We start from the raw sequence: 24,611 nt of genomic DNA on the forward strand, positions 1-24,611 counted from the left end.
CAATGCTAAGCTTCCATAAATATGGGTCTTTGTGCTTTAGTTAGTCTACTAAATACAGTTCTGTGTACTAGGATAGCTTACCTTACTTATAATTGCCCTATAATCGCTTTGCCCCATTCTTCTTACAAATTGCTGTTTTAACTGTAGATGTTTTTGCTTAATAAATATTATCTACAATACATTTTCAAGCCTAACAAGGGATTGTACACTGTTGGAATGATACTACTTCCCACAAAAAAGCAACACAAAATAAATTAATGCAAACTGCAAGTCAGGGCTGTTGTTACCAGAATTATTGGAATAGGTAGACTTGGGTATTTGTGACAACTAAAGTCATCGAGACATATAAAGATTGATGTGTTACCAAATGGATGTCTTTGTTTCTTTCAAGGATCATATTGCATGACCTCGAATTAATAAACCCCAAATCTTACCAATTATTCAATAGAATGTTTAGTTAAGATCCCATGGCAGTGAACAATGAGTAGGTGTATTCTTATTCCCATTAGCAGTTTGGTGCACGAATGCAGAATGACAAGAATATTGTTTTTAAAATATCGAGTTGCAAGAATATTGTGTCAAAAATATCAAGGAACGGAATGTAGAAGGGAAGAATTTTGTTTTTTTCTAGTGCATATAATATTCTTTTGTAAAAAAATATTGTTCTATATAATATCATTTAGACTGATATAATTATATTAAATATCGTTTTCTTAATAATTTAATATATTAGCCATTATAGTAATTATTATCAAATATTATTTTAGGTGTTATTCCTATTACAGTAATAATTATTTTATAGTTTTTAGTAGAGTTTGTTATTTTAATGTTAATTAAAATGTTCATGTGTAATTAATTATGTAAATGATGTAATTGATTAATCATTGTTTTAAATATTTAAGTGCATTTTGTGATTTATAATGTGTATTTTTTAATTTAGCAGGGGGTTGTTGGGTAGACCTGGGCATAGAACTCTGCTCCGCCAGTAAAGTTTGCATAATTCAGGCACTTCCTGCTATGCAGAGTAGCATGGAGTTTCCGAATTCCCCAATCCGGTGTGGAGCAGAGTTTGTTTGTGTGCTTGAGGTTTGGTTTTGGCACTCTCTTGCAAGAGCCACGATACTCCCAGGCCACTAGCAACCACGCAAAAAAATCTAATTTAGATGTGCTGCTTCCTTCTGTGATGGTGGCCAAAACAGTCCCACTCTCAAGTGCTAATGCACCTGAAGTAAATGTTCTACTCAAGATATATCTAAATCTAGTCAAAACATGTTTTTTTGAGTGGATTTTCTTCTCTAATGAACACTTCAAGTTTTTTCTTTCAGATTGAGAAGCCTTTTTTATGCAGGAAGGAAGTTCCCCAGAGATTCAAAATTCCTGTTCCTGTCCTGTAGGCTCCTCCCAGTGCTTTGTTCACTTCCTGGTCACTGTTCACTTGGATTTCAAGGTGGAAGGATCACTCTCTTTGTCTCTTGGATATACCTTTGGATTTAAGAACTTTAAGGATAATTACAACATTGGAAGTACCATCACAGGACCTCTAATACCATGGGGAGGATGCCACTGTCATGCTGGCGTGTCCCCACAGTCATATTACAATGTTCCCGTCATGCTGACCAGCAGGAACGTTGTATTATGGCTCCCACCAGGATTTCCACCAGTCTTTCCATGAAGGGGTGACTGCCAGGGAATGCTGAGTTGGCTGAGCACAACTCAGATCACCATTAGTGCATCAAGAACAATGTCTCTGGTGGTGATGGTGGGCTTTAGGTGGTCCCACCCACCCGGGTAGTAATTTGGCATTGGGACTGCCCGGAGTGCGGCAGTCCCAACTCCACCACGAGTGTGGTGGTCTGAAGAATGTCACACTCGTAAAGAGGTCTTCAGTTTTTGTGAAATCTCACAAGTAGGTTCCAAAACTACTGAATAAGGGTTTTGTTTGTTTGCTTGGGAATGCACCAATATCTCTTTGTACTTTAATTTGATTTTAAATATTTATAGTGGTGGGTTTCTTGGAGTTTAAACATGGGCCTAGTTATTTATTTTGAATTTTGTTGATTGTTCATGTTTTATAAAGTAAAATTGTTGCACAGCTCAGTACCTGTCCTTTCTACATGTCTGTAACATTTGCAATATTTTTTTACTATGTGGCCTAGATTTCCAAAAGGCCATCTAGCCACTAGGCCCAGTACTAGTAGTCATCAGTGCATGAAATAAATGTTTAAGTGGTATATGTTTTAAAAACTTCATTTAGGGACGGGATGGCATTTGATTAAATAAAAAATTATGGCTATTCTTTGCATTTAATTTTTTCTCTAAAAGTGTATATGTGGTAATATTTGATGACATAGGAGGATGTGCATACTATTGTTGAGAAATCTTTATAGTTTTTTTTTTAAATATATTTTTATTAACATTTTTATTAACATTAACATTTTGCTGTCATACACATGCTATTCATGACTTGACAGACGCCGGCCACCGTTCTGTTCACCCTCATCCCTGTAGGCATTTTATCGCAATGTTGTATATACTATTAATTGTTTCACATTATATCCTCTGTCCGTGCTTCAGAATTAGACCTTCTACGTACTCGGTCTGTTGGGGCCACATGATCATATATACATTTTGTGTGTGCAACACATTGTCCTTTTTACTTCAACGTCCACATGACAGACTTTAACTAACAATAAATAACAACTTTACTTGATGGTGCCAGTGCTAGCAGGTGAGAACGGCTGCAGGGGAGGATCGTTTACTTCTCCATCAGTACGCGGGATGGGCCTCCCATACCTTCCCGGCTGGTTCTTTGGGGAGTGGGCATTCACCCCGTTCAGTTCCTGCTTATCCCACCTGTGTTCCATACCCCAATTTTTTTTTTTATTTGAAGGTCTCATCCTCGGTCTGTAGCCGCCTCTATTTTACCCCGCAGAAGTAGCCTCAAGTCTTTCCTATACGCTATACCCCAACAGATATGCCCTGTTGCCATCTCTCTTATCCCACTCCCGTTCTTGTCATTCCTACTTCCTCCTCTGCAGACGGGTCATCTACCATCACTATACGGTACCATTTCATCAGTACTTCCTCCCATGCTGGTGCGATAGGAGTCTGTCGGAGGCCCCACGCCTGCAGTTCTGCCCTCGCCCATTTCGTCAGATCCTGTCTCCATACCTTCAGTAGGGGGCACCGGGGCGACTTCCAGCCCAATGTGATCAACCTTCTATAAAGGACCAGGGATAGGTCCAGAAATCAACCCCCTACCTTCCCGCGTGGTAGTCCTGTTCCAAGACCCAGGAGGCACACAGTCGGGCAAGAGTCAGTTCCACATCGAATAGTTTATTCAGGTAAGTCAGTACCGCTCCCCAACCCCGCTGGAGTTCCGGGCAACTCCACACCATATGGTCGAAGTCTGAGTCTGTGTCCTCGCATCTAGGGCATGACCTTGGGGGGCCACCATATATTAGGAATAAATGTGTGGGGTAAGGTACGTTCTGTAAATATAATTGTATTGGATGTATCTTAGTCGTGTGTTTCGTGAGACCACCCGTGGGTACGCCAGGATTCTCTTCCATTCCATGTCAGTTAGATCCCTGCTCACTGCCCTTTCCCATTTCTCCCTTTGTGATTGGAGCGTGTCCAGTGCGTGCTCATTTTGGGCCCGGTATAGTTTAGTAATTAGGTGGGCCTCGCCCCCTGATACTAATAGAAGGTGTAATATCTGGTGGGTAGGGGGTTCCGCATTAACTTTCTCCCAGTGTTCCCTCAGATTGTGTAGCAACCTCTGGTATAGAAGGAATTGCCCTTGTGGTACCCCATTACCCTCCACCAGGTCGGTAAAAGATCTCAGCACCCCGTCCCTGAATAGGTCCCCCACTGTCTCCACGCCCGCTTTTTTCCATGCTCCCAACCCAGTGCCCTTCGGGTCTCTCTCCTCGACTCCCAGCATCAGCGCCGATAGGGGTATGGGGAGTAGGGTGGTCCCACACACAAATGTCTTGTGCATCTCTTCCAGCACGACGCGACGACCCTCGTCATGGGGCTTTCTGTTTGGTGTGCCACCCGCCGGTTTATCAAGCGTGCAATAATCAGATCCATACCCTTCACTCCGTTGGCAGTGCATCTGTCCAGATGACCCTCTCTGGTGAACCACTTGGATACCCACTGTAGCTGGGATACTAGATAATAGGACTCAAAGTCTGGGGCTCCTAGGCTCCCCGATTGAGACAGTCTACAAAGAATGGAAAGCGATGTGCACCTGCGGCCTTCGGCCCATATGAGCTCCCGAAGCAGGGTATTCAACTCGCAGAACCATGCCGATGGGATCAACAGTGGCAAATTAGCGAAATAATAAAGGAGAGGAGGTAACATGATCATTTTGGCTAATGATATTCTGGCCATTATAGACAGTTTCATGGAGCGCCAGAATCCGAAAGATGCCCTTAAGGAGCAAAGTGCCCTCCCGATGTTACCGTCCCGAAGGTCCCCCACTTCATGATACATCTGAAAGCCCAGGTACTTGAAGGTGCGGGGTACCCAAATCATGTCCTCTGGACACGTGGTGGGGCGCTCACAACTTGGCAGAATGTCTTGCGCCTATTGAGGTGCAGTCCCGACAGGGTACCAAATTGAATCAAGTTCCGCAGGGCCCAGGGGAGTCCAGATTCTCCGTCCCTGAGATAGATGAGAATATCGTCAGCGTATAACAAGATGACATGCTCTGATTGCCCCCACTCCACTCCTCTGCCAACTACGTCCATCCGCAACCTGGCGGCCAGAGGCTCGATGGCCAGGGCGAATAATAGTGGGGACAAAGGACAACCTTGCCTGGTTCCCCTGTATATGGGGTAAGTCTCAGACACCGTCCTACCCGTCTTGACCCTTGCCAGCGGAGCCCCATACAGTAGGTCCACCCATTTTACCCATCCCTCCCCCAGGCCCATCCGTAGCATCACCGCCCTGAGGTAGTCCCATCTGACCGAGTCAAAGGCTTTCTCAAAATCCACCGCTAGTAACACTCCCGATGGGGGTCTCTTCTCTATGGGCATATGTAGGATGGCGAATAACCACCTGAGATTCAGGGAGGTACTGCAGTTCGGAACAAATCCGTTCTGGTCTGTGTGTACTAAAGCAAGTATACAGTGGAGTAAGCGGTTGGCCAGAATCTTACTAAGGATTTTGAAATCGCTGTTCAGCATTGATAAGGGGCGAAAGTCAGTTACTGATGCTTCTTTAGATTTCAATTTGGGTAGGGGAACCACCAGTGCTTCTCTAAGCAAGTCTGGCAACCTGCCGTAATGCAATGCCTCTGTGTACATTTCCACCAATTGTGAAGTCAACAGCGTCGCAAATGTTTTGTAAAAGTCCATCGGAAGGCCGTCTGTCCCATGAGTCTTCCCTGGGGCTAGTTGCGAGATGGCCTCCTGCACTTCTTCCGCTGTCACCGGCCCTCCCAGTCTGTCACCTTCCTCATGCGTCAGGGTAGTCAGGGGGAGATGGCGTAAGAAACCGTCAAGTTCCTCTGTCCTGAGCTCACCTGGGTCCCTATACAGGTGGGTATAGTATTCTTTAAAAGCGTCATTTATAGGGCCCGGTCTACATCTCCGTTCCCCTTCCTTGTCTCTCAAACTCGTGATGGGTTCACTATCCCCTCCTGGTCGCACCAACCACGCCAGCTTCCTACCTGATCTGCCCTCCTCGGATTGCAATGAGGCTAGGTATTTTTTCATATTATGGCAGCGTAGCTGTTCCTCAACCTGGGAGTGGGACCTCCTCACCCGATCATACTCCTCTAGGTCTGGCCCCTCCCCACGCCTTCTTCGTTCCCCCTCGTGCAGTTTCTTTTAGAGACTGATCAACTCCCACTCCAATGTACGTTTCACCCCTGCTGTTTGTCCCAGACAATAACCCCTCGTTGCCACTTTAAGCGTTTCTCACTCCATGGACCTAGAGGAGGTGGACCCCTTATTAATTTTAATGTGATCTGCCAGATATAAAAGGAGGTCGTCCCTGTATGCTTGATCTTCTTGTGAGGCCGGGATCAGCCTCCACATCGGGATGGGGGCCTATCTTCAGATACTCTCCATGTAATCAGTAAAGGGCTATGATCAGATAGGGTACGACAAAGATAAAGTGGATCATTCCCCGTACCATGTTTGCTGTGCACACCACTCTGTCTATCCTGGTGTGTACTCGGTGGAGACCTGAGTAATATGAGTAGTCTCTATCAGAAGGGTGTTGTTCTCACCAAGCATCCACCAAGCCCCAGGAGTCCAACCACTCTCTCAGTTTCTTGGATACCTTATGTGTTGCCGCCCCAGACATCAGTGGGGTAGAGCGGTCCATATCCACATCTAGTATGCTATTAAAGTCCCCACCAATTATCAGTTCTTCTGTCTGCAGTCGGGTGAGTTGACCCGATAGGCACGTCATGAAGGTGACCTGATCCTGATTGGGAGCATAAATACTACCTAGGACAATCGAGGTACCATGCAGCTTCCCATCCACTATCACAAATCGGCCCTTACGGTCTATATTGGTTGACACTACCTCGAAAGGTACCCCGGCCCGGACCCAAATCAGCATACCCCGTGCGTATGCAGAGTATTCCGTGGCAAACACCTGCCCTCTCCACCTGCATCTCAGTTTCTCTGCTTCTCCTGCTGCCAAATGGGTCTCCTGTAGCATCACCACCTGGATACCCCTTCTTTTTAAATAGGACAATATTCTATGCCTTTTGGCTGGAGACCCCATCCCTCGTATGTTCCACGTTATCAAGTTATACTCTGCCATGTTGATATGTCATAAGCATTGCAGTCTTCCCATCCCACCCCGGTGGCCAGACCCCTCCTGGATCTTATCGTATGTCTTATGCAATCACACCACTGCCTCCCAGGCACCATCAGAACTTGTAAGAATAAAACCCAACTCCCCCTCCCAGGGCGCCTCTCAAACGGTAGGTTGCCCAAAGAACTGTGCAACAGTGCAACATATTCCACAGTTTAGTGCTAGTTCTCGCCAGTCTGATGAAATGGTCAAGAATCCAGTTGGGGGTGGAGTGCTCAGAGGGGCCCCAAGCTTGTGTAACTCTCCTCACCTCAGGGCCGACTTTACCGTTCAGTTATCCAAGCTCATCTGCCGTCTGCGGGGTCACTCTCAGAGCCCGCGCCGAGCACCCCGAGCCCCCCACAGAGGACCCCACCGTGTCATCTGATTCTCCTCCGGATCCCTCAGGCGGGGACGCCTCTCCACTCATGGAGGCCGCTGCTTCCAGGGCCGCTTTCTTTCCCATCTCCCTCTGTGCCTGGGTTGATGCCGTGCGATCGCGGTTTCTGCTCCGCCATCTCCTCGGGCCTCTGCGGGGACCACCCTCAGCTCGGTCCTCTCAAGTACGCTGCCCAGGTCAGCATCTGCGTGCCTCCAGCCATTCCCACGCCTCCTCCGGGGACTGGAAGAATGTAGTCATGTCCTCAAGAACTACCCTCAGCCGAGCTGGAAAGAGGAGTGAGTATTGTATTCCCTCACCTCTGAGGGCCCTCTTAGCCACCAGGAACGAAGCGCGTTTGGACTGGACTTCGAGTGTGAAATCCAGGAACAGCGTCACTTCCACATTCGCCACCTTAAAAGGGCCTTCTTCTCTGTCCTGCTGCAGCAGGGTATCCCTATCCCTGTAGTGTAGCAGTCTAGCAACCACCACTCAGGGCGGCCTACCTGGTGCTAAGGGCCTCGATGGCACTCAGTGCGCTCGTTCCAGTGCAAAAAAGGGGGTCAGTCTGTCTGGTGCCATGACTGTGCGCAGCCACTCCTTGAGGAAATCCACCATATTCGAGCCCTCCGCTCCCTCCGGAAGGCCAACAACCTGTACATTGTTCCTACAGTTTCTACCCTCTGCATCTTCTACTCTTTGTTCTAGCCATGTCACTCTGTCTGTGAGGTTCATCACCGTGGCTGTTAGGTCTTTTTGTTCCGGTGCTATTACCGCAAGGATGGATTCCGTTTCCTTGACTCTGTCGGCCAGTTTTTGGTGATCCGCCCTCAGGAGACCCACTTCAACTGCGACTTGATTAATATCGTGCAGCAACGCTGTTTTTGTGTCCTCGATTGCACTCAGGATTTTGTCCAGGTTATCCTGCACTTTAGATTGCGTAGGGTCCTGAGGTTCCCCGCCACCGCATTCCACAGATGGGGTCCGATCCATGGTTTTACCCTTGTGCCTGTTCTCGGAAGACATCAGGGATATTTTGGTTCGCGTCAGCAAGGTTAAAGCGAGGGCCTGCCTGCTACTTCAGTTCCCCTTTCATCCAAAGTTTTTGATGACAACGCAGTCCCTCCTTCCCTTCCGCGTTTAGGGGTTGTTCTCCCAGAGTACAATTATACCGTGCTCACCAGACCCCGTCACCAGTAGGTTGCGTGCCCAACAGGGCCACGAAGATCTTCCGAGCCTTATCTCCTCCATTCTCCAGGGCCTGTCCGGTGGCCCGCACCGCTGCTTCCCAGTCTCTACAGGGCAAAAGGCTACGCTCAGCGGGGTCTCCCTCTGGTATTTCTGGGGCTGCTCCACTCTCTCTGTCTGACTCCGCTCCAAGCAGCTGCCCGATTTCTCCACTCTGTGTTCCCCTGGGGGCCGCAGTGTCAGTCCTGTGATGGCTCGGGCCGTGGGGAACTCACCCTCCTTTGTATGGGCAGTGTTATTGCCTCCTTATATTAATTATTTACTTTTTATTCTCCTTTGTTTTATTTATTATTTTTCTTATTTTATTTGTAATTATTTTTATATAGATATTTTTTTTCCTCCTTTCTTTTCCACACCTTCTACTTCAGGCCATAAACAGGGGCATTCCACCTGTTCCAGTGTGGGGTTACCTCGAGCCTCTGTGCTCTGCCCGAGTCGCCGCTGTTTGCCCCCTCGTCTTTGTTAAAGTGCAGCACAGCGCCTCCAGGTTTCGCTTCCCCCGGTCTCCAGGGCTCAGGCTTCCTTTACCGGGCCTCGGCAGCGCCATGCATGGGGGTTCTTCTTGGTTTCCTCACCCCGCGGTGGGCTGCTCTTGCGGCGCTCTGATCGCGCCGGTCCTCCGTCCGCACTCCGGGTCCCGCACTGTTTATCTTAGCGGGACTGGATCAGCTTCCCCCCCGGTTGGCGCGCCCGGCGGTCAGTCGCACCACGCCCGGGCGTGCATAGTAACTTCAGTCCCGGGTCTCGGGGTGGGGCTCCAGGCCGCCGGCGCCTCGCTCCTGCGCCACCTCCAGTGAGAACCCTCGGGTGCTCAAGGCAGCGTGCCCGGCTCCCTGTCAGGTCCGCAACTTCACAGCGGCAGCAGCAACGTGGATGGCCCCTAGGTCGGGGTTATTTTTCCTGAATAACTTGTGCGCCCCTCCTTGGCTGGAGATTTTTGCGGCCACCATCTTCGGCTGCTCAAGAAATTTTCATAGTTCAGTGTATTTTCGTGTTTTGCATTGCTGTCAGTGTGTGTATATGTGTGTGTGTGTGCGTGTGTGTGTGTGTTTTTCATTGTCCGCCATTTGTCTTTGCTCTCCATGCTCTGTGGTTGGGGCCATTTTGAGTACTCTATGGCTGTAGGCTTGCATGTGTTCTTTGTTCTCCATGGCTCCTTGTTCGCAATTGTTGTTTGACCATGTGGCTGGTGGCCATTTTCTGCATCCAGCCAGTGTGTCTTTGCCATAGGCTTGCACATGTTCTTCTTTGTTCTCCTCACTCTTTGTTGTTGTTGTTTGGCCATGTGACTGGGAGCCATTTTGCATGCAGCCAGTGTTTCTTTGCCGTAGGCTTGCATGTATTCTTTCTTTGTTCCCCATTCCTCCTTGCTCTTTCTTGTTGTTTGGCCATGTGGCTGGCAGCCATTTTGTGCATTCAGCCAATCTCTGTGCTCGTTTTGGGGCAGAGACAGTGAAAACCGGATGGCTTTGACGTGGATGCAGGTCTGTGTTGCAGGTTATCAATAGTTTTTTCCTCTGCCCGGTTTTGTACACTGTACCTTAATTTCATTCTACTTGCCACTGACTTCCTCTGTCCTTGCTTATGTCCCACCCTCCCTGTCCTTGAGACCGCATTATGTTTCCTAACAAAGTGCAGTTAAGTGTGTTACCATTCCATTTGTTGTGCAGCAAAGCTCATTTTTAGGGCAGGGACTCAGAAAATGTGATGACTTTGAAGTGGATGCAGGTCTATGTAAATCAGTGAAAAAAGAATAGAGAGTTTTCAATTTTTTTTTTCTTTTGCCTGTTTTTGTATGCTTTATTTAGTTGTACTTGCCACTGGTTTTGAGCATTATCAGATTTTTCACAACTGTGATCAATGGATACACAAAGCTTCCCTCATCACCCTTTCTCCAATAATATTTGCAGTTAATGCTGTTAGGTGACGTCACTTTACCGTAAGTCATGGTAATTTCACACGGGGAGTTGATGCCAATGGTCAATGATGACGGTTGAGTGTGCTTATAAAAACGCCAACTATTTAAATAAATAGTAGTGTGCCCTGAACAATTAAAGTTACATACCAACGTGTATGACTGCCATGTCACTTGAAGACATTTCTAACTAAATATATAGACGCCAGGTAGCACAGCAGAAATGGCCAAAGCAACACTGTGTTTATGTGACCTTCTTATACTGTGCACATTTTACCATAGCCATTTGCAGTAATATATTGGACAAGAACAAGACTAATTAGATAGGTCTAAACAAGTAAATGAATCTCTGCAGCTTTGACGACCAACATCATCAGCGCAATGCAATGTATCTGTCAGCGTACCCACATATTTGTTTTTTTACTTCTGTTCACCCACCAGAATTTTGAAATGCTTTGAAGAACTGTGTCAACCCCACCCACTACTCCCATCCTTGTTTGCCCATTTACTCCAGTGCTGACTGTGTCATATCGCTTTTTTTCTAACTTGCCTTTTAGCCATGCTGCACAGCCACGTGATAAATAATATGGCTAAAAGACATTGGCAAAGGCATCAGCTCTTGCATAGGTGAAACAATTTAGCTTTGCCAGTGCTTGGTATTATAACTTTTCATCATGTTGCACAGCTCCCATGCTGCTCTACACGCTGCTAAACACTTATAAGATCCCCAAACTGAGACCTATTGACTATGCCATTACTTGTTCTTTTGTGGAAGGAGTGGGAATCTTAGAGTTTGTGGCAGCTTTGTCCCTAAAATAGAAGGTTCCAAGTCAGACCCATTTTGGCAGAGTTGCTGTTCTAGTGCTGCATCACAATGTGCTGCAATTGGTTGGACAAGCTTTGCAGCAAAGTGTTGTCCGCACTTTCCACCTGATGACAGGCATGTGGACCAGTTATCAGGCTACTGATTACATCTGCATCACTGCACACTGGATCTCTTTTGCAGGAGTAAAGCAAAACCTATTTACAGGTCTTGCCTCTGAAGAAATGTTTAAGAGTGTTTGGCGGCATGCAACAGTAGCCATGCTCGCCATGTAGAAATCACATACAGCTACAAACATCTTGGAAAATTTAATAGAAAGGTGTCTAAATGGATGCAACCCAGAGGACTCCAAGTTGAGGCCCAAATTTATACTTTTTGCTGCCAAACTGTGAAAAGGCAGATTTGCGGCAAAAGTATAGCGCCGGCTTGCATCATTCTAAAGCACCAGCCGGGCACCAAATGTCTGAAATGCTGCAAGCCTGCGCTAAGCTTGGGCTTGCATCAGAAAAAATCACATTAGCCGGGTGGGGGTGGCGGTACGGGTGAAGGGGATTTTTGCGATAAAAAAAATACGCTATGCTGGTTAGAGGCAAAAAAAAATGCAGTTAACCAGCCTCGCTTCATTTCCTGAAGCACATCAATCCATAACACATGGCTCCTGTCTTATAAGAGACAGGAGTCAGACCCACCACCCCAATGGCCAGCACAGAGGACCAGTGTCCCCTGAGCATGACCATTGCACCAAGTCCCTTGCACAGGGCCCATGTCAGGGCCCTCAATGGCACTTAAATATATTTTTTAAATACTTAACTATACTTACCCTACTTACCTGGGATAGGGTCCCCCATCCTCTGGAGTACCTCTGGTGTGGGTGGGGTTATTCCTGGTGTTTAGGGGGGGGCACCTGTGGTCCCATTCCATGGTCTTTGATCATGGAAATGGGTCCAACGGTCCCCTAACACCTGGTATGACCCAGGCGTTAAATAATGGCTCTAGGCAGGCTTAGCGTCATTATTTGGGCCCTCTTCCCACCCGTGCACCATTTGTGCACGGAGGATAAATAAGGCACTATGGGCTCAGAGTAATTTTTTGGACAGGAACGCTTACCTTGCATCTCAAGGTGGGTTTACGACATCCAAAAAATGATGTTAACTCCTATATTTTGATGCTAGATGGGTCTAGCGTCAAAATATAAAAATGGAGTTAAGTTTGCGCTGAATTTGCATGAAACAATTACACAAGTTCAGCGCAAACAAAGAATAAATATGCCTCTGAATTTGTTACAATGGACAGTGGCAGTAACATAGTCAAGGCCGTGGCAGATGGTAGCTATTTCAGGGTCCTGTGTTTGGTGCACTGCATAACCCTGGTTGTGCAAGACTTTCTAAAAAAAGAAGACAGAGGTGGTCATTCTGACCCTGGCGGTCTTTGACCGCCAGGGCGGAGGACCGCGGGAGCACCGCCGACAGGCCGGCGGTGCTCCAATGGGGATTCCGACCGCGGCGGTAAAGCCGCGGTCGGACCGGCACCACTGGCGGGGTCCCGCCAGTGTACCGCCGCCCCATTGAATCCTCCGCGGCGGCGCAGCTTGCTGCACCGCCGCGGGGATTCCGACCCCCCCTACCGCCATCCAGATCCCGGCGGTCGGACTGCCGAGATCCGGATGGCGGTAGGGGGGGGTCGCGGGGCCCCTGGGGGCCCCTGCAGTGCCCATGCCACTGGCATGGGCATTGCAGGGGCCCCCGTAAGAGGGCCCCTACATGTATTTCACTGTCTGCTGCGCAGACAGTGAAATACGCGACGGGTGCAACTGCACCCGTCGCACAGCTTCCACTCCGTCGGCTCGATTCCGAGCCGGCTTCATCGTGGAAGCCTCTTTCCCGCTGGGCTGGCTGGCGGTCTGAAGGCGACCGCCCGCCAGCCCAGCGGGAAAGTCAGAATTACCGCCGCGGTCTTTCGACCGCGGAACGGTAACCTGACGGCGGGACTTTGGCGGGCGGCCTCCGCCGCCCGCCAAGGTCAGAATGAGGGCCAGAGTCTGCAACATACTGACCACCTGCAAATTAATCTTCAGCCATTCTTTTAAAGCCCGGAAAAATTTGTGGATTATTCAGCATGGTAACAGAGTACCAGTTAAAGTCCTGATACAGGAGATGGCAACAGAGTAGAACTCAACCTTTTATATGTTGTAACATCTGTTTGATCAGTACAGACAGATCAATGACTATGTCAGTCTAAGAGAAGGGGATGCAATTGGGAAAGCTATGAATATGGATGCGGACAAATGGGGCCTAGTCAAATGCCTTACACAAATGCTGCTCCCTTTTGAGGTTTTCACACAGGAAGTTAGCAAGGGGAATAGTGCGATGAGCCAAGCTTTCCTTTTGTTGCATCTGATACAGGATCAGCTAATGAAGGTTTCTGAAAGATTCACACTTGGAGGTGCAAATGAAAACCCAGAAGTGCTTGCCTTGGTTGAGACCCTAAGCAAGGTTGCAAAATGACATTATCTTGTGTAAAGATTATGGGGGTGATTCTCACCCTGGCGGGCGGCGGAGGCCACCCGCCAGAGTTCCCCACTCCAAAATACCGCTCCGGGGTCGAAAGACCGCTGAGGGTATTTTGGCTTTTGCACTGGGCTGGCGGGCGACCGCCAAAAGGCCGCCCACCAGCCCAGTGCAAACCACCCTTCCCACGAGGACGCCGGCTCAGAATTGAGCCGGCGGAGTGGGAAGGTGCGACGGGTGCAGTGGCACCCGTCGCGTATTTCAGTGTCTGCAAAGCAGACACTGAAATACAAAGTGGGGCCCTCTTACGGGGGCCCCTGCAGTGCCCATGCCATTGCATGGGCACTGCAGGGGCCCCCAGGGGCCCCACGACAACCCATACCGCCATCCTGTTCCTGGCGGGAGAACCGCCAGGAACAGGATGGCGGTATTGGCTGTCAGAATCCCCATGGCGGCGCAGCGAGCTGCGCCGCCATGGAGGATTCTAATGGGCAGCGGAAAACCGGCGGGAGACCGCCGGTTTTCCGCATCTGACCGCGGCCAAACCGCCGCGGTCAGAATGCCCTGCGGGGCACCGCCAGCCTGTTGGCGGTGCTCCCGCCAACCCTGGCCCCGACGGTCCATGACCGCCGGGGTCAGAATGACCCCCTATATCTGTACCACTCTATTGATCTACGTTACATAAAAATGTTTCCCTCTTTCATTCCTTTTTCTGAAGGGAATGTTTCAAAATACAAGGGGTGGATTGTTGAGCATGGCGGAGAACTGGAAAAAGAATGGCTGGAACTTGGGCCCATATTTACACTTTTTGACACAAATCATCGCTAGCGCAGATTTGCGTCAAAAAGTTTACCGCCAGCTAACACAATTCCAATGTGCCAGCCGGGTGCCTTATTTATGGAATGACGTTAGCCGGCGCTGCGGCCTGGTTAGCATTAAAATAAATTACTCTAACCAGGCAGCGGAGGCGTAGGGAAGAATGGGGGTTGTGCATAAAAAAATGGTGCAAGTCAGGTTAGAGTCAAAAATATTGACTCAAACCTGAACAGCGCCATTTTTTGACGCACATCCCCCATGGAAATGACTCCTGTCTTAGCAAAGACAGGAGTCATGCCCTCCTGCCCAATGGCCATGCCCAAGGGATCTTTTCCCCTGGGTATGGCCATTGGGCACAATGGCATGTAGGGGGGCCCAAGTTAGGCCCCCCATGCCACTTTACAAAATAAAAATAAAATACTTATCTCTACTTACCTCTACTTACCGTAGATGGGTCCTCCCATCCATGGGTGTCCTCCAGGGGTGGGCGAGGGTGGCAGGGGGTGTCCCTGGGGGCAGAGAAGGGCCCCTGTGGACTCCTTCCATGGTCGGAGACCATTGAAATGAGCCCACAGGTCCCTTAACGCCTGCCCTGACCCAGGTGTTAAAAAATGACTCTAAACGGGTTTAGAGTAATTTTTTAAGGCCCTCCCCCTCCCGTGCATCATTTTTGCACTGGAGTATAAATAAGGCACAAAGGCCTTAGAGTCATTTTTTGCCCTGGAACGCCTACCTTGCATCTTATTAACGCAAGGTAGGTTTCCACAGTAAAATAATGACTCAAACTCCATAAATTTGGCGCTAGACGGGTCTAGCGCCAGAGAATAAATATGGAGTTAAGTTTGCGCCAAATTTGAGTAAAAAAATGACGCAAATCCGGCGCAAACAGAGTATAAATATGCCCCTTGGAATCCCACCCTCAGTTCTGGGGTGCCGCCTTCCATTTGTCTCACAGGAGCCAACACCAGAAACAACACCGGCAACAACAGCATCAGAAGACTCAGACACCACCTCTGCATTGGGTTGGTTTCAAGTGGCAGGTTTTAAGTCCAGTGCAGAGGCAAAGGCAAGAGAGGTCGACCAAGTGGCAGCAGCAGTGACACTTCGGAGAATGTTCCAGGAGTATCGGAATGATCCAAAGGAGATGCATGTGGATCAAACACATTGGTGTATTGGAATGGGTAGATGCACCAATGGCCAGAGCTCAGCAGGCTGGCAATAAAGTATCTGGCTTGTCCTGTAGTAGCGTTTGTTTAGTGCATCTAGTACAGTTGTCACAGTGAGAAGGACCAGACTCTCACCTCAAAACATGGAGAGATTAAAAATTATCAAAATGAACAAGCATTTTATTCCACCTGATAATACTGTTCTCAAAACACCACATGACCAGGAAGAGGATGATTGGTCAGAATCAAGTATGTTTGCTGACCAACTTCTAGGTGAATCACTTGAATTTAAGGAAAAACTCCACTTTCCAGACTGAGTATACCAGTGCCAACATAGAACCTTTTAATAATTTCTCATTAACTTCTTTCTTTCTTATAAAACAAATAGTTGTACCTGTGCGTATTGAAGAAGCCCTCACATTCCCTTCACCACATTGGAGACAATGCATGTCTCCCTCACAAGCCATTAGCTATCCTTTTTTATATCATCTAGCAGAGCTGGCCTAGAAGATCAATGACTAAAAGACTGCCTGTGCGAATGTTAAATTTCAATGTGTTGCTACCATCAAAGAGGAAAAAATATTTGATATCACTCAAGTACCGTGTTTGGTTTGGAACTACTAACTATTGCACCAATGAGTGGTGATATATTGAGTGATTGTGAGTGATGATTGATAATATATGTGATAGCTGACAGTGAGCGAAGGGAGTTCAAAAAATCTGTAAACTTGCTTTCGATGATTTGCAATATATAGGGTATGATGGGTGATCATTTGTTCCTGAAAGTGACTGGCCTTTCAAACTAAGCAAAATTTACCTGCAGGGTCAACTCCTTTTTTCTGGTACCTCAGAGACCAGACCATTCACTTTAGTTCCAAAACAAAAAACTACACAAAAGTTTCCAATTCTCTTTCTCAAATTGTTCTTCAACAGCATTGCACTACATAGTTCTACGTTGCTGGGTTTGGGACTGGGACAGAGTTACTCAGAATCAGGAGAAAGAGGAGGAAGATGCAAGGAGGCAGGACTACTTAAACAGCTAGAAGTAGAAAGTTTCATCTTCAAATAGAAACCATGATGATGGTGAAGACTCTGAGGCCTAGTAGGGAGTCAGCTCTGTGGACTGGAGAGAGCTGCATTGCTTTGGGAAATGCTGCTGAGTGTGTGACTGCTGCATTGCTGACCCAAACATGAAACTCTTCTTTATGTTCTTGCTCTGCCTCTGAGTCTTCTTGATACACTCCTAACTCCTCATGAAGCTAATCTTGCTTCCTTTTGTCCTTCTCTTTCACTCTGTTACACAGTTTTTATTTTTCAATACGTTGGCCTTCTCCTAGTCCTCTCCTGCACAAACAAAACTTGGTGAAAGCTCAACACTCCAGCTTACCTACTGGATGGGTTCAGTCAGCCACCCAAGAGTGACAGACATTCAAAGAAGAATGGAGATGCACCACCCAATTTGGAGATACAGAATCATTTTCCTTTTAACAATCATATTTTTTAGAACTTGGTGGGTTAGCTTCATTCCTCCATAATTTGTATTGCTTAAACCTAGAATACATAACATTTAGAGATATACTATCTTGAGTCTCTCTGGGGCAGAAGAACTGCTTGCAGTGCATTTAACTGAACTGTGTCATACTTATCCCTTCATTGTTCCCTTTCACAACAGATTGATGATAGTGTTGCTCAGCTCCCGATGAAAATTGTCATGGTTTCTATTGTGTAGTGGTTGCCTTTGTCACACTTTTCTTCAAATCCCCTTTCCCATCAATTCATTGAGCCTCTTTTCTTCTTCTGCCATGCTGTGTTTTATTGAGGTATGACTTCATTTTACACCATACATGAATCACACACTTGCTGAGGTGGATGTGGTGAAAGCAACACCAACTCACTGCATCACCTTCTATTAACTGAGCAATATTTTGCACCGACCCCATAACTATCATGATTAATGCCTCGTATTGTGTTGCTAAAACACTTGACGTTGTCGAACCACTCCTGACTTTAAGTCCATATCTCCCGACTCAAGGATTTCATTTTCTAAATTTAGTTTTAAATTAACTAGCTCCATGTTGCTCAGAAGAAGTGGATCTTGATAGTTTTTATTATCATATCAGGTCTTTTTTGCTGTGTGTCAAATAATGTCATTGTGGTAGTCTGGTCTCAGTCTTCCTGAAGTTATAATTTAATATATGACCCACTAACTCTCTGATTTATTTTAATCTAGTTGACAGTGATGGATAATTCTTTGATTAATCCTGCAATTGGAGTTCACATCAGTGGTAGTGGCACATTGGGCCTGATTACAACTTTGGAGGAGGTGTTAATCTGTCCCAAATGTGACGGATATACCACCAGCTGTATTACAAGTTCCATAGGATATAATGGACTCGTAATACGGCTGGTGGTATATCCGTCACTTTACCGTCACTTTTTGGACGGATTAACACCTGCTCCAAAGTTGTAATCAGGCCCATTGTGTCTTACCTGTTAACGCACTAGCCTGCTACCACTGCTACCACCCCCTTAAGTTAAGATGTCAGATTGTAGTAAGAAGACTGAGATGTCAGCCCTCCCTTCATATATTCAGGTGAGAGAAGAACAATGGATTTAAGGGATCTTGTTTAGTTTGTAATTCATTTATATGGAAGAAGATGTTCTTTGTCTATATCTATGTTTTTGTTTACATAATAGGCAATACAGTCATCCCCTACTGGTAAATATAGTTACACTAGAGCAAAGGTACAAGTACATGACACACTATTTTTTAAACAGATTTTAAAAACAAGCTACGCTAAAACACAGCAGTGCAAACCCAAACTAAAACACCAAAATAAACTTTTGAGGCATAACTTAAGTTAAATAAATGTACCCCTTTTGTTTTTAATAAATAATAAAAACAACGCTTTCCACCACCAACAGACTCCCCCTCTCCCCCAAACAAATTGCCCGGTCCCTAAAAGGTCAAACAAAAGTCCAAAGCGAAACCTAGTCCCAACTCCTGCCCCACCCTCTCCACCCACAACAAGTCTCTCTCACCAAAACAAAAAATTAAAAAAGGGATCAGAAGAGGGCACTGTCGATTTGGGTCTGGAGCTGGTCCATGCCCTGCTCAAACCTGCTGAGCTGTCTTTCTATACTGTTCATCTGCTGTAGGAAACAGTGAAGAAATACCCTGTTAGAGTAGAAGGGCATGGCAGCAGGTATAGTCAGGGCCCTTGACAACTGGTGGTGGTGCCGGCGATGTGATGGTTGGGAGGCTGGAGCCTGGGGCTGGGGTGCTTCTGATGAGCTGGGTCCCTGGTCAGAGGTAGCAATTTCCGCCTTTTCATTTGCTAGGACCGCCAGCCACCAGTACTTGACCTGGATATTCTCCAGCCTCTGATGCCACAGATGGGCTGCTATCTCCTGGTGCTGGTTGACAAGCAGGAGTAGCTATATCAAGAAAAAAAATAAAAAAGACAAACCGTAAACAATGGCCTGAGAAAACACTTTAAAAGTAAGTAGTGGGTGGCACAGTAGCAGTACATTGCTGGTCCCCTTAGGGCATTGGAATTTGATGTGATTATGATTTGGAAAGTCACAGAGCCAATTGTATTTCTTTACCAAAGCATCCTCATATAAAAACACTGACTACATAGTAGGAAAGAATTAAGGCAGATTAACACCAGATTAAAAAAAAACAATGATTTGATTTGTTTCTCTTTTGAAGGCTTTTGTAGTAACTAAACAGACACTTTTAGAGGGAAAATAAAAAGAAATGCCTCTCATTTATGAGTAAGGCATTATGTGCTATGAAGTACAAGTTGTGCCAATTTAATGGAGGCATGCTATCCAGCGCTTTGGATACTTTGCTACTGTCTGCAGCTGGGGCAGCTTCTTCAAATGCCTTTCACTTCATTTCTACCCTAACTCCAAAGAGGCAGATGACTAATAAATAAGAAACTATGTCACATGCGTCACATATAAAACGCAGATTTATTATCCTGTTTGCCATAAATAGATAGTCAGGAGAACAATGCACTCAACTACAGGGAAAGGAATGGGCCAAATAGATTATATTTGTCACATTTGTCACAGTGTTTCCTTTACACCAAACTTGAAGTCAAATGAAGCACTTATTAGACTCACTTTACTCACTGGTCTCACCCACCACCACAAACCATTTCCAACAAATTAATTGGCTGGGCAGTATGGCACTGTGGCTAGAGAGAAGCATTATACATTTTTTAGGTGCCAGATGCACATCCCCTTAATTTTGTTTTAAAAAAATACAACTGCAATACATCACTACAGTTTGCTTACCACTGCAGTATCTTCTATCAAAAATATCACTCTGGGCATTTTGTTGGTTCACAATGTTAGAAAAGCCAGGTAGTCAAGCCAACGAAAAACGTTTTGTAATGGAGGGGCAGAGCTATATAACCTGTGGTGATAATAATTCTGAATCATTGTATCGCAATGAAGGGGTGAAATAATATGGGTCAATGAAAGACATATGGGTGGTCATTACGACCCTGGTGCCCTTCTGACCACCAGCGTTAATGTGGCAGTATCACCGCCAACAGGCTGGTGGAAATGACTGCCAAATTATGACCATGGCAGTGATCCACCCCATAGACAGCCAATGTACCACACCAACCGCCAGCGCGGTACGAACACAGAACACAGCGGTAGCCACCTGCAGGCAGGCGGAAGACAAGGATCCACCCACAATATTATGACATAGCACACTGCCACTATTTCCGGGGCGGTAGCAACACCACCAAAAGCCTAGCGGAAACACATCACTTAAAAAGAGCCACTCACCTCCAGGTACACACAGGAGTCCGCGTCTGCCATGTAACCAGAACTACAAGTACTTCTGATGCTGTACCATGCCATGGCAGTCCTGGAGCACCAACGCTGACAATGACAATGATGGTGAGTACAGCCACCTAGCATACAAGGGTGGGAGAGAGGGGGGAGAGTGACGCACACACACAAAACACACCATACACACATCACACACCCAGAAACACATGCACAGGAATAAACAGCAACAGAACCCCAGAATAAATAAAAGCAGGACACATACACAGTTCCAACCACTGTATTCCTTTTGTATGAATATGTAAAATGCAAAAACATGCACAATTGCAGAAATAAATAAATGCAGGCCCAAAGGTCAATCCAAAGTCACTAATTCCCACAGGGCAAAGTCCAAGCCCCAACATGACTCCTGACAACATCAGGACTCCACTGTTCAGGGTCATCATGTTGGAAATGGGAAGGCACCTCAAGGGGCGGGGGGCAACTCATTGTGAGGGGTCTCCTAGCCCACTGGTTCTGGAGGGGGCATCCTGCCCACAGGATGAGGAGGGGCCTGGCTGCCCATAGGATGAGGAGGGGGCTAGCTGCCCAATGGTTCTGAAAGGGGCTTCCTGCCTACAGGATGAGGAGGGGGCTGGCTGCTCACAGGATGAGGCGGGGGCTGGCTGCCCACAGGATGAGGAGGGGGCTGGCTGCCCACTGGTTCTGGAGGGGAATTCCTGCCCACAGGATGAGGAGGGGGCTGGCTGTCCACTGGTTATTGATAGTGCCTGTTGGCCTCTGGTTCCCGATGCTGTCCTTTGGCCTCTGGTTCCAGGTGCTGCTCCTTGGCCTCTAGTTCCAGATGCTGCTCCATGGCCACTATATTGTGGGCCTCCTGGTCCAGGGATTTCTGTGGTGCCTCCTTGTTCAGGGATTTCTGTGGGGCCTCATTGTCCAGGGATTTCTGTAGGGTCTCCTTGTCCAGGGGTTTCTAGGGTTCCTCCTTGTTCAGGGAGTTCTGTGGGGCCTCCTTGTCCAGGGATTTCTGGGTTGGCTCCATGTCCAGAGATGTCTGGGGGGCCACCTGGGGGGCTTCCTTGGCCTTTAATTTCTGGGGGGCCTCCTTGGATGTCTGGGTGGCCTCCTTGGCCTTTGGTTTCTGGGGGGCCACCTTGGCTTTGGTGAACTCTTTTGCTTTGATTTCTGGGGGTCTTCTTGGCCTTGGATGTCTAGTTGGCCTCCTTGGCCTTTGATTTCTGGGGGCCCTCCTTGGCCTTTGATTTCTGGGGGGCCTCTTTGGCATTTAATTTCTGGGGGGCCTCCTTGGCCTTTGAATTCTGGGGGGCCTCCTTGGCCTTGGATGTCTGGGGGGCTTTCTTGGGCAGTGACTTTGTTGGGGCCTGATTGGCCCTGGGTTTTGGAGGTGGTCCCATGGTCTTGCCAGTCTGTTCGGGAGAGGGCGGACCTTTAGCCTTCTGTTTGGGTGGGGAGGACGTTCCATATTGCAGGGGTCTGGCTTTACACTCATGTGCCCCATAGTGGCAGCTGGAGACTTTGGGGGTGGAGCTTTGTCAGACTGGGTGCTTGAGGTACTGGCCTGGGGTGGTATGACCTTCATTTTAACGGCAGGACGGGTGGGAGGGGGAGGAGGAGGGGGAGGGAAGAGATCAAGGCAGGCAAGGATAGTTTCTTGTGGCTAATGGGGTGGGATGTGAGAGGAGGGATGGGAGTGGAAGTAGAGGGAGTAGTTGTAGGACGAGGAGATATGCTGGACTTTAACGCAGGTGCATGGACAGTGTGTGTCTGTGAGGTGGACGGCTGTTGGGGGTCTGAGTGCGAGCATGTGTGTGTTACTGGAGGGGGCAGACAGGATGGGGAGGACAAACATGATGTGTGCATGGATGTTGTGGTGGTGTCTGCAAGTGAGGTAGATGTGCTGCATGTGGTGGTGGTGGCGACTGCATGTGGTGTGTGCGGTGCATGTCTGTTGGTCTGCTGTTGTGGTGACTGTGAGCAAGGCTGTGCAGGTGGCAGCATCTGGGACTGTTAATGCAGGTGTGAGTGAGTATGTGACTGTGAGGGAGGATGAGGAGGCGAAAACAGTGGAGGCAGTGGATGATGTGTGTGTGTGTGAGACTGAAAATGGGCAGTGTGGACCACACTGGCATATCATTGGCTAAGTACCGCAGCAGGTAGGAGCCAAAACCTGCCAGCTACACACCAACTGGGACCAGCTAAGCCCTGCCTTAGATGGGAAGCCGCCTACCTAGCTATCTAATACATGCTTTACACCCTATTATCCTGAGCTGGACCACGCAGCACTATCTGAACAGGCATATTGAGGCATCCACTGACTAGTACCCTGCACCCAAATCCCATGGCAGGCATCAGAGATGGTTGACATACACACTGTACTCACCCCCTTTTGGCTGCTGTGATGCCCTCAAGTTCTCATCTACCTCTGGGTAGGCCACCACCAGTATGCGGCCCATCAGGGAGGTCAGGTTGTGATGGGCAACCCTCCCTCACTGAGTCTCTGCGATCTTCCGGGCCCAGCGTCTCAGGTCTTCCCACCATTTCTTGCAGTGGGTGCTCCACCTGCTATAGACCCCGAGGGTCCTCACATCCTTGGCGATAGCAAGCCACAATCCATTCTTCTGATGGGTGCTGACCTGCAGAGGAAACACAGAAGGCAGTACACCATGAACCTGAAAATCCAGCCTGTCACACATACGGCCCACAAAAAGCATTTCACCTCATCAGGCACACATATGACTTGCACCCCTGCATTGAAGCTGCCACCATCCATACCCCACAATTGACACACTGCTAGCACACACACATCTCCATGCAGTCATGGCACATGCAATGTACCCATAGAGTACTCAAATGTTGGTCTGAGGCCCATACAACTGGCCATACTGGGGTAGGCCCTGGCCATGAGGCACTCCAATTCTTCCGACGTGAAGGCTGGTGCCCTTTCCCCTGATGCACAAGCCATGGCAGGTTCCAGACACAGGTCACAGCAGCACACTCAGTGGAGATGTCGTTCTGTGGAAAATCAGGAATCAAGTGGAGTGTTAGAAAGGAAATGGTGGTCACGTCTGCGCCGGTGAACACCGTCACCACTGGCATTGATCATCATTGGTTCCCATACTCCATAGAGGGCCATGTTAGCCAATGAGGAATTGCACAGCGGTGCAGACCGCCTTCTGCCATGACGCCAACGCCAGTGGTGTGAGGTTACTTCCACCTGTCCCTGAATACAGGACAAGCGGGCACCATTTTTTAATTCTGGTAAAGATGTACAGATTAATAAGTGCATCATTGTAGTCGAATGTACTCACTGACACAGTTCCATTGTCCATTGTCCAACATACAAACTTGCTCTGTGTACACTGCTGTAGTGTGTTCATGGTTCCTGTTGACCCTCCTTTTCTACATTTGGGTCCTTTCGTGCCAACCACTGTAGAGCAATAGGGGGAGGCAGGCACCCGTGTATAGACCCCTTGTGGACTTGGCTACACTGGAGGACTGGAACACCATACTCACCTATCATCTGGACCGGGCCACAATCACAGAGCTGTGTGCACAATTTAGAGCCTGATCTGCTACCTGCTATCAGTAGCAGCACAGCAATCCCCCTTGTGCAGGTACTCTCAGTGCTCCATTTCCTGGCAACAGGCTCCTTCTAGGTGACAGTGGGCTTGGCTGCAGGGATGTCAGCCAATGTCGTGCTTGCAAGGGTTTTGTCTGCCTTGCTCAAACACCTGTGCGGCTACATCGCATTCCCCCAGGTAGATGATTTATCCACTGTGAAGGCTTGGTTCTATTCAATGGGACACATACCTCATGTTATTGGGGCCATCAACGGGACCCGTATTGCCTTAGTCCCCCCCCCAGGGCCACTGAACAAGTTTACAGGAATTGGAAGAGTTCTCACTCAATGTTCAGATGATGTGCCTGGCTGAACAGTACATCTCCCACATCACTGCCAAGTATCCAGGGTCGGTGTATGATGCCTTTGTCCTGAGGCATAGCAGTGTCCCACAGCTGATGGCATAACTACAGATGCTCAGATGGTGGCTAATAGGTGAGCCTGTGTCCCCACCCAATGTTTATTAGTGTATGCCTTCAG

This window comes from Pleurodeles waltl, chromosome 5 (genome assembly GCF_031143425.1).
Source record: "Pleurodeles waltl isolate 20211129_DDA chromosome 5, aPleWal1.hap1.20221129, whole genome shotgun sequence".
Classification (NCBI taxonomy): domain Eukaryota; kingdom Metazoa; phylum Chordata; class Amphibia; order Caudata; family Salamandridae; genus Pleurodeles; species Pleurodeles waltl.